General features: G+C 34.7%; 1 protein-coding gene across 23 annotated transcripts in view; it reads right to left on the bottom strand.

The window, feature by feature from the left end:
• KCNH7 (potassium voltage-gated channel subfamily H member 7) overlaps positions 1 to 12,075 on the bottom strand; it is a 501,977-nt gene that overhangs the window by 167,350 nt on the left and 322,552 nt on the right. The gene's annotated exons all lie outside the window — the stretch shown is intronic.

Consider the following 12,075-nt stretch of genomic DNA (forward strand, 5'->3'; position numbering starts at 1 on the left):
GATTCCCTGGGAAATAAGGAAGTGATGAATATAAAGTCCCCTTACTGATATATAATAATATAGAATAATTGGAAGACAAAAACAAGCAAACAATCCAACAAACAACAAAAACAGGCAGTGACATATAAAGAACAAGCAAGCCCTCCACAAACACCTCAAATTTACAAACTCCTTGCAATGTATGAATAAGCCTTTGACCTAAAAAAAAATCTTAAAAGGCACTCAAACAAGACCTATTCCCTTTGCACATCCAGGTTTCTTGCTAGTAATGGCACATAAAAGTCTGTCATAAATAGTTATAAATAAGAAAACTAATATTTGTAAAAAGATATCATAAGGGAAAAACAGGGAATGGGAATAAAAACATTCTTTGCAGATAAAAGTGTGCTAAATATCAAGTTATGAAATAGAAGAGATATATAATACCCCCAAAAAATTTAGAACATTTTAAACCAGTAATTAAAGATAAGAAATAAAATTATAAATTAGGAATTCAAAAACATAGAATAAAAACTGGACAAATAAGAAAATACAAAGCAAGAACTGAAAGAATACAGGTAATAAATTCAGGAAAGAAAAAGATAAAATAATCTAAAAAAAAAACTCGTATGTTACAAGCAAACCATAAGAACAAAGGTTAGAAATGAAAGAAACTAAGAAAATGAAATAGCATAAAGAGAGGAAAAAGACAAGGGAGAATGTGATGGATATGAAAAATAGGCAAAGAAGGTCCAACATCCATATTAATTTGAGTCCCTGAAGAAGACAAACCAGTAGAAATAAATATTAAAAATTATAATTCAGTAAAATTTCCTGAAATAAAATATGAATTGTTGTACATATGAAAAGGCCCCACCATATATCTGGGAAAATTGATTAAGAACATCAAATCCAGACATATGCAAGCAGAAATTTTAGACTTTAAAAGTCTATCTTGGTTTGAAAGAGGAATATCAAAACCTGCTATTATTAGCTTATTTCTGAATTTTTTGAAACTTGGAAAAATATCAAAATCACTTACAAAGGGCAGACAAATAGGTTGGCATCAGATTCCTCATTGGCAACATCTGATGCAAGAAAAGACTGGAACACTGTCTATAAGGTTCACAGGGTAATAAAATGTGGGCCAACTATGTTATATCTACCCAGGCTGTCCTTCAAGTGTGAAGGCTGTAGAAAAATAGTATTGAACATAAAAGAACTTTCCAAATATTTTATTCATGAACATTTTTTAAAGAAGATGAACTTTATCCAAAAAGTTTTTTTGGGGGGGAAATTTTGGCAAAAAGAGAAATAGTGAGTATCAAATATATTTCACTAGAAATGTAAGGCCAAAACAAAAGTGAGAAGTATGTAAATTATATCCTCTGAGATGAGAGAAATACTAAAATCAAACAAAATGGAAGATGAAGAAATTACAAAATAACCTCAGAGTGCCTTATTGGTAAAAACTGAGAGTCAAATGATATAATTTAAACTGACACACTGAATAGTAGAAGACTAAGTGTACTTAGGAGTGCAAAGATAAGCATTAAAACATAATATTAACTAAAATTGCATGGTAGAAAGGGAAGGAAAAAAGAGCTAATTTTATTGTTGCTCATAGTATTGAATCAAAATATAGTATTTGAGGAAGAGGAGAGATTAAGGATATCATATAAAATTTTCTGGTGGGATCAAGATGGCAGAGGAGTTAAGATATGGTGCACACCTTCTCCTCAAACACATCAAACAAACCCATCTACATGTAGAATGATTGGCACAGAACACATACTGAATGCTGGCAGAAGACCTTAAACCTCCAAAAAGGACAAAAAACCCTCCACATAACAGGGTACAACAAAAGGAAAAAAAAGGAATTGGGACTGAACCGGCACTCCTGATAGTTAGCTGTGAAACAGAAAAGGATTCTGCTCCCTGGAAGGCCACCAACTGACAGGGAAATCAGCTGGGGCAGAGGTCGAAACTTAAAGCCTCAGAGAAAAGCACATCAGCTGGATGGAGGAGGGAAAAGCAGAGAGAGACACACAGACCATTTGTATCATGGCTGGGACATGCAGGAAGAGACAATCTGGCAGATGCTGGATGCTGAGACTCAGCCTTCTGATGTCAGTTCTGGGGATAGAACTAGGGTTGGCTGTGTGGAGGCAGACTTAGGGGCTTGGGAACAGTGCACCACAGCTTGGGGAGCAGAGCACCACAGCTGAGGGAGTGTGGGAGGAGGCCTTGGCCTGCAGGAGAAGGAAGTCATCACTGCTGGGAAAGGTGAGAAAAGGAGGGGCAGAACCACCATAGGAATATCTTTCTCTGTGCATGGGCATGTGGGCTCTCGGGTGGTAGAGTGCCTCTTGCATAGACTATGGGCAGCAGGAGCAAACCACCCCTGTCAGCTCAGACTCTAGGGGTGGGAACAGCCCGCCACTACCAGGGATCCATGAATAGTCACCACCTGAAGTCCCAGTCACCTCAGGGGTTGCTACTGAGGAGGGCACTGCAACCAAACACCACCCATTGCCTTCACTCCCCTGGGAACATACACACCCTGCTTTTGCCACTGCTAAAGGCTCTGGGCACTGCCTACACCTCCCTTAGGGTCACTGCCACTTCCCAGGGCCCTGCAACCAGGAGCAGCCTGTGCCATTCCCTGAGGTCCTCATCAGCAACCAGGCACTGGCTAAAGGACCTGCTCATTGCCTCCATCTCTCTGGAAGCAAGTGCAGGTTGTACATTGGCATATATCCTACCAAGGGGATAACACTGAAGAAAGAGACAGCAAACATCCAAACCAAAAGCAACTCTCACGCCAAAACAGAAAGTTTGTATAGTAAGCCCTCACAGGCTACCTATAGGCACTCTCCCATATAAACAACCCTCTAAGATTAAAGTAAATACTTGTTTTCCCTAAACTCACAGAATAAGAAAAAAAAAAAAATGAAGAAGCTCAGGAACCATTCCCACCTAAAAGAACAGGAGAATTCCTCTTAAGGAGCAAACAATGAAATGGACCTCTGAAGTCTAACAGATACTGAGTTCAGAACAGAGATAGTGAAAATTCTAAAGGCATTAAGCGTGGATATGAACAATAATGCAGATCACTTTATAAAGGAACTAGAAATCATAAGGAGGATCCAAAAATAATTGGAGAATTCATTTGCAGAGACACAAGCTGAGTTCAAGGCATTGAAGAGCATAATGAATAATGCAGAGGAACAAATAAGTGACTTGGAAGATAGAATAATGGAAATCACCCAATCAAGACAGCAGAGAGAAAACTAAATGAAAAAACTAAATGAAAAAAATGTCAAAAGTTAAAGATAAGAAGAGGATTCTAGAGGCAGCAAGGGAAAAACAAACAGATAATTAAGGGAACCACCATAAAGATATCAGCTGATTTCTCTACAGAAAGTAGCCAAGATATATTCAAAGTTCTAAAAGAGAAAAATTTGCAGCCTAGAATACTCTACCCAGCAAGATTACTATTTAAAATAGGAGATATGAAGAATTTCTCCAACAAAAACTAAAAGAATACAGCAATACTAAACCCATTTTAAAAGAAATACTGAAAAGACTTCTCTAAATAGGAAAGAAGTATGAAGATATAGATGAGGAAATCACATTGGAAAGTAATCACTTAAGCCAGTATACAGATCCAAAAGGAAAAAACAAACAAAAAAACCATTTGTAAAAACTACAATAAACACAAGGAACAGCCAAAGGTTAAATATGAAGATGTGAAAAAGGACATTAAAATCATAAAATGTGGGGAAGGAAAGTAAGAAAATCAGGACTCTTATTTTTTAAGAATGTGTTTGAGCCTATATGACTGTCAGGCTGAAGCAAGAAGATATAGAAAGGGGTTAACATACTTGAAACACAGGGCAATCACAAATTAAAACTAAATAATACATTCACAAATATAAAAAGAAAAGGACACAAGCATAAAATAAAATCATCCAACCATAAAACAAAGATACAAAGGAAAAACATAGTCTCAACTGGAAAACAAGGTTTAAAATGGCAATAAATACATATTTATCAATAATTACCTTAAATGTCAATGGACTGAATGCTCCAGTCAAAAGCAGTAAAGTGGCAGACTGGATTAAAAAAAAAAAACATAAGAGCCTACAATGTGCTGCCTACAAGAAACTCACCTTAGGGCAAAGAATACATATAAATTGAAAGTGAGAGGATGGGAAGAGATATTTCATGAGAATGGAAATGACAGGAAAGTGGGAGTTGCAATCTCATATCAGACAAAATAGACTTTAAAACAAAGAAAGACAAAGAGGAGTTCCCACTGTGGCTTAGTGGAAATGAATGTGACTAGCATCCATGAGGACACAGGTTCAATTCCTGGCCTCACTCAGTGGGTTAAGGATCCGGCATGCCATGAGCTGTGGTGTAGGTCGCAGATGCAGCTCGGATCTGGCTTTCATGTGGCTGTGGTATAGGTCGGCAGGTACAGTTCTGATTTGACCCCTAGCCTGGGAACATCCATATGCCATGGGTACAGCCCTAAAAGACAAAAAAGACAGACAGACTGACAGACAGAATGAAAGACAGACAGACAGACAAACAAAGAAGGGCACAAGGATCAATTTCAGAAAAGGATATTACTCTTGTCAATATATATGCCCCAGATACAGGAGCACCCAAAGGCATACCACAAATACTAACTGAAATAAAAGGAGAAATTGATGGCAAAACAATAAGAGGAGGAGATTTTTTACACCCCACTGATATCAATGGACAGATCCTCTACATGGAAAATCAATAAGGCAACACAGATCCTAAATGACACAATAGAACAGTTAGACTTAATTGATATCTTCAAGACATTACATACACAAAACCCAAAAATATACATTCTTTTCAAGTGCACATGGAATATTCTCAAGGATTGACCACATACTAGAGCACAAAACTAACTTCAAGAAATTTAAGAGTATAGAAATTATTTTGAGCGTCTTCTCTGACCAAAATGGAATGAAACCAGAAATCCACTACAGGAAAAGAAATGAGAAAAAACTGACTACATGACCACTAAACAACATGCTTACCAAAATACCACTGAATCAATGAGGAAATCAAAAGGGAAATTAAAAAATACTTAGAGACAAATGATAATGAAGACACAATCATTCAAAATCTATGGGATGATACAAAAGCAGTTCTTAGAGGGAAGTTCATAGTGATACAGGCCTTCCTCAAAAAGGAAGAAAAACCTCAAATCAACAACATAACCTACCACCTAAAAGAATTGGGAAAAGAGGGAGTTCCCGTCGTGGCGCAGAGGTTAACAAATCTGACTAGGAACCATGAGGTTGCGGGATCAGTCCCTGCCCCTGCTCAGTGGGTTAACGATCCGGCATTGCTGTAAGCTGTGGTGTAGGTTGCAGACGCGGCTCGGATCCCGAGTTGCTGTGGCTCTGGCATAGGCCTGTGGCTACAGCTCCAATTCGACCCCTAGCCTGGGAATCTCCATATGCCACGGGAGTGGCCCAAAGAAATAGCAAAAAGACAAAAAAAAAAAAAAAAAAAAAAAAAAGAATTAGAAAAAGAGGAACGAACAAGACCTAGAGTCAGCAGAAGCAAGGAAATAATAAAGATCAGAGACAGGAAACCAATAAATGAGATTTAAAAAAAAATTTTAAATCAATAAAACCAAGAGCTAGTTCTTTGAAAGGGTAAACAAAATTGACAAACCTCTGGCCAGACTCACCAAGAAGAAGAGAGAGAACTAAAATAAAATAAGAAATGACAAAGGAGGAATCTCAGTGGATACTGAAGAAATACAAAAAAACGTAAGAGAATACTATGAACAATAATAAGCCAACAAATTTGACAACCTAGAATACATGGATAACTTTCTAGAGACATACAGCCCACCAAAACTGAATCAAGAAGAAACAGATCATTGGAACAGACCTATCACTTAGAAATGAAACTGAATACATAATAAAAACACTCCCTACAAATAAAAGTTCAGGACAAGATGGCTTCACAGGTAAAATCTACCAAACATATACCCATCCTTCTTAAAACTTTTCCAAAAGATTGAAGAAGGAATACTCCCAAAGATATTCTATAGTGCCACCATCACCCTAATAATAAAACCAAAGATACTACCAAAAAAGAAAATTATAGGCAAATATATTTGATAAATACAGATGCAAATACTCTCAACAAAATTTTAGCCAACTTAATCCAACAACACATAAAAAAAAGATCATATACTATAGCCAAGTAGGATTCATACCAAGTTCACAAGGATAGTTCAACCTACACAAATCAATCAACATCATACACCACATTAACAAAAGTTAAAAACCACATTATCATCTCAATAGATGTAGAAAAAGCATTTGACAAAATCCAACATCAATTCATGATAAAAATTCTTACCAAAAGTGGGTATAGAGGGAATATACCTTAACATAATAAAAGCTGTTTATGACAAACCAAAGCCAATATAATACTCAATGAAGAAAAGCTGAAAGACTTCATGCTAAAATCTGGAATGGGACAGGGATGCCCACTCTCACCACTTTCATTCAACATAGCATAGAAGTCGTAGCCACAGCAATCAGGCAAAATAAATAAATAAATAAATAAAAGGTATCCAGATTGGAAGAGAAGAGATAAAATTGTTACTTTATGGAGATGACATGTTAGTACATATAGAAAACCCTAAGGATTCCACACAAAAACTAAGAACTGATCAATGAATTCAGCAAAGTCACAGGATACAAGATTAACATTCAGAAATAGGTTGCATTTCTGTACACTAACAATGAAATTTTAGAAAAGGAATATAAAAATACAATATCTTTTAAAATCACATCCAAAAACATCAAATACCTAGGAATAAACTGACTAAGGAGGTAAAAAACCTATATGCTGAGAACTATAAAACATTAATCAAGGAAACTAAAGGGGATCCAAAGAAATGGAAAGATATTCCATGCTCCTGGGTTGGCAGAATTAATATCATTAAAATAGCCATCTACAGATTTAATGTAATCCCTATCAAATTACCCATGACATTTTTCACAGAACTGGAACAAACAATCCAAAAATTGATATGGAATCAGAAAAGATCTAGAATTGCCAAAGCAATCCCAAGGGGGGAAAAAAAACCAAGCAAGAGGCATAAATTCCCATACTTCAGACAATATTACAAAGCTACAGTAATCAAGATATTGTGGCACTGGTACAAAAACAGACATATGGACCAATGGAACAGAATGGAGAGCCCAGAAATATACTCAGACACCTACGGTCAATTAATCTTCCACAGTGGAGGCAAGAGTATAACATGGGAAGAGGCAGTCTCTTCAGTTAGCGGTGCTGGGAAAACTGGACAGCTGCATGTAAATCACTGAAATTAGAACACACCCTCACACCATGCACAAAAATAAACTCAAAATGGATTAAAGACTTAAACATAAGACAAGATACCATCAAACTCCTAGAAGAGAACACAGGCAAAACATTCTCTGACATTATCTGTACAAATTTTTCTTAGGTCAGTCTCCCAAGGCAAAAGAAATAAAAACAAAAATAAAGTAATGGGACCCAATCAAACTGGCATGGTTTTGCATAGCAAAAGAAACACTGAAGATATGAAAAGACAGCCTATGAAGTGGGAGAAAATAGTTGCAAACTATGCAATAGACAAGGCCTACTTGCCAAACTATATAAACAATTTATACAACTTAACAGCAAAAAATCAAACAACCCAATTGAAAAAAGGCAGAAAACCTAAATAGACATTTCTCCAAAGAAGACATATGAATGGCCAATAGGCACATGTAAAAATGATCAACATCACTAATTATCAGAGAAACGAAAATAAAAATTACACCTCACACCCACTCGACATCTAATAATGGCCGTCATTAATAAGTCTACAAATAACGAATGCTAGAGAGGGTGTGAGGAAATGGGAACTCTCCTACATGGTTGGTGGGAATGTAAATTGGTACAACCACTATGGAAAACAGTATGGAGGTACCTCAGAAAACTAAATATAAAACTACCATATGATCCAGCAATCCCACTCCTGGGCATGCACCTGTACAAAACTTTCATTCAAAAAGATACATGCATCACTATGTTCATTGCAGCACTGTTCACAATAGCCAAGACACGGAAACAACCTAAATGTCCATCAACAGATGAACAGATTAAGAAGATGTGCTACATAAACACAATGGAATACTACTCAGCCATAAAAAGGAACAGAGTAATGCCATTTACAGTAACATGGATGGAAGTAAAGATTCTCATATTAAGTGAAGTAATTTGAAAGACAAATACCATATGATATCACTTATATGTGGAATCTAAAATATGCAAAGATGAACCTATCTAGAGAAGAGAAACAGACTCACGGACATGGAGAGCAGACTTGTGGTTGTCAAGGGGAGAGGGAGGGATGGACTGGGATTTGGGGGTTAGCAGATACAAACTATTCCATTTAGAATGGATTAGCAATGAGGTCCTGCTGTGTAGCACAGGGAACTATATCCAATTTGTTGTGGTAGAACATGATAGAAGATAATATGAGAAAAAGAATGTGTGTATATATATATATATACACAACTGGGTCACTTTGTTGTACATCAGAATTTGGCAGAATATTGCAAATCGACTATAATAAAAAATAAAAAAGTTATTCTAAAGATAACTACTAGGAAAAAAAAACCCACAAACATTCCCAAATACCAAACTGAAAGCAAAAAGAAGATAAAACAAACCAAAATAACACAGTAAAAAAACTGCAAAGAAAAATATAATGAAATATTTTAGAGAGTATATTTAACATAGAATATGTTAATACTAAGAAAAAAGATATTAATTATATCAATAAATGTAAATACTTGCCAATTAAAGGCAAGAATTATTTTTTCTTATAGGAAACAGGAAAACTTAACTCCATAATGTATAAAAAAAGTTCAACTAGTACATATGAAGACAAAAAGGTGGTTTAAATATATATCAAAAAAATGGAACAAGAAAAAATTTGTCATGATTTGACACAGTATAATTTAGATGAAAATTATTAAATAAAAATATATCTAAAAAGTGCTCTATATTGTTACTGCAATAATATAAAGTGATTTATATGACTATCTATGAAATATGAATATGAAATAAGACAGCAGCAATATTCATAAAACAGAAATTAAAAGAAACATAAGAAAAAATAGAAGTACCCTAAAAATAGAAGACTTTATTATAAAGTTCTTTTAATCCAAGACATATCTCAAGGATAGAAAATTAGAAGACTTAAACATAATAACAAGGTCAAAATTTCAAAATATATAACAATTCTTCTATCCTAATGTTCTTGAATATCACCTTCTTTACATGATCATATAGGTCATTCATGAAAATTGATCAAATAATAAACCACAAGGCAAATTTGGTAAATTACAAAGAGTAAAGTACAGACATCATTTTCCAAGCATAGGACAATAAAGCAAGAATTTGCTAAAATAATAATAATACTTAAAAAGTACCTTTCCTACTGGAAAATGAAAAACTCTGCATAAAACAACTCAAGTTATAAAGTAAGAAAACCATGCATATTATTTTCTAGGAAAAAATATAGTGAAAAATACTACAATACATATCTGAATTCACAGGGTACATCTTATACAATGCTTAGAGAAAATAATGTAATCTTAAAATCTACATAAAAAATGAAAGAATGAAAATTAATCAAGTTTATTGAGAAGGGGCAACAAAGTAAGCTGATGAAAACTGAATGAATAAAAATAAAAGCAAAATTTTGTGAGTTTCAAAAGTAATAGAATTAACCAATAAAATTTAGCTCTTTAGAGAAAAAAGCATTAATGAATTATAAAATTTAAATGGCGGAAACAAAAATAAAAGAACTGAGAGGAGTTCCCACTGTGGTGCAACAGGGTCAGCAACATCTCTGCAGCACCAGGACACAGGTTTGATCCCTGGCCCAGCACAGTGGGTTAAAGGATCCAGCACTGTCATAGCTGTGATGCAGGTTGCAACTGTGGCTTGGACCTGATCCCTGGCCAAGGAATGCCATATGCCATGGGGTAGCCAAAATTTTTTACAAAATCTACATGAAATAAATAATTTCTCAAGAAATAAAATTTTGCAAAACTGATACTAGTTGAACTGGGTAACTTGAATAATAGTCCAATTTCTGGAGGAAGAGAAATTGTCTAAAAGCTACTCCACAAATACCAAATACATACCAGGTTTAGATGATTTTAGAGGGAAATTATTCTTAACTTTTTTTTTTTTTTTTTAGGGTTGCACACGCGGCACATGGGGATCCCAGGCCAGGGGTCCAATCAGAGCTACAGCTGCCGGCCTACACCACAGCCAGGGCAACACCAGATCCGAGGTACATCTGTGACGTACACCACAGCTCATGGCAACGCCAGATGTTTAACTCAGTGAGCAAGGCCAGGGATCGAATCCACAACCTCATGGTTCCTAGTCAGATTCATTTCCACTGTGTCATGATGGGAACTCCATATCCTTAACTTTTAAAGTCCATAATCCCCAAACTATTTAAATGGTTATATAGCATAGAAAATAGAGGAGAAACTCCACATTATTTTTCGAAGTAATTATAATTTTAATAAGCCTAATGAAATTGCATATATGCACTCAAAAATTACAGATAAGATTCCCTCATGAATCTTGATGCAAAATCCTAAATTAATTTTAGGTGAAGAGAAGTCAATATTACAAGATGAAATACATCAGGTACAAATGTGGTTCCTTCCAGGGATGTAAGAGTGGTTCCATGTTAGTAATTCCATAAATCAAATTTACCATAAAAAAAGGGAAACAGAATAGCACACTGATTTCTACGGATGCTGAAAAGGCAATTTAAAATTTCAACATCTAATCTTAATAAATACGAGTCAATGGAAGCTTGCATAAAATTATAAAAACACATTCCACTCAACCATATGACATCATTTGAATTAATAGGAAACAGTGGTGGCACTCACACAAATATCAGGAATAAGGCATGATGTTCACCATCAATTTCTTTTCAATAATACATTGGAGGTAATAGCCAGCATAGAGAAAACTGTTACATGTATAAGAATTAGAAAGGAAAGTAATCTCTGTTTGATATTATAGAACACTTGAAAAACTCAGAACAATGTATAAGCCATTACAAACTAAGAAAACTCACTAAGATAGTAGACCACGAAATTAACATACTCAGAAACAAATCAGTAGCCTTAAAAATTATCATAATATATGATGAATGAGAAGATCCTTTTTATGATAGCAGCAACAAAAAAGGTTAAATGCCAAGTAACAAAGTAAACAATATGGAAAAATTTAAAACACTCCAAAGACACAATAATCAGATTTAAAAATGTAAATATATATACATATTCTTGTATAGAATGACTTAACATCATGAAGATGTTAATTTTCATCAAATTAATTTATGAAATTAATCTGATTCAATAAAAGTATGTTTTTTTTTTTCATCCAGACCTGTTGTTTCTAATGCCTCTATGGAATATTCAGCAAAAAGTAACCTCAAACCCTGAAAATTAGGATTAAAAGGAGCATGTCATATAAGTTAATTGTATACTTAAAACAGAGTGATTCTAAATGACATATAGACCAATAGAACAGACTAGAAAGTCAAAAATATACTCAAGCACATAAGAAAGTTAGTATGTGATAAAACTGGCATCTCATATTACTGGTAAAAAATAGACTTTCTAATCATTGATGCCAGAACCACTGGAAAACCATTGATAGAATGATAAATTAAACCTTTATCTCTTGCACTGTAAACCAAGCTATACTTAAAATGGATCAGAAATTCTCAAAAATAAATTCTATAAAAAATGAATTTATTTGCAACCTTGGAATGATGAAAGCTTTTCTAATTATGACTCAAAAACTCAGAATCAACAAAGGAAAAGGTTGATAGACTTAGCCACATTACAAAAAAAAAAAAAAAAAAAAAAAAAAAAAAAAAAGAGGCTTCATGTAACAAAAATCAGGTAAAAGATAAAAGAATTTGCTGGGGAA

The sequence above is a fragment of the Sus scrofa genome, chromosome 15 (assembly GCF_054392235.1).
Source record: "Sus scrofa isolate SSC_HxYL_T2T_F1_AM1 chromosome 15, Sscrofa_HxYL_maternal_Yorkshire_Landrace_v2.0, whole genome shotgun sequence".
Lineage (NCBI taxonomy): Eukaryota > Metazoa > Chordata > Mammalia > Artiodactyla > Suidae > Sus > Sus scrofa.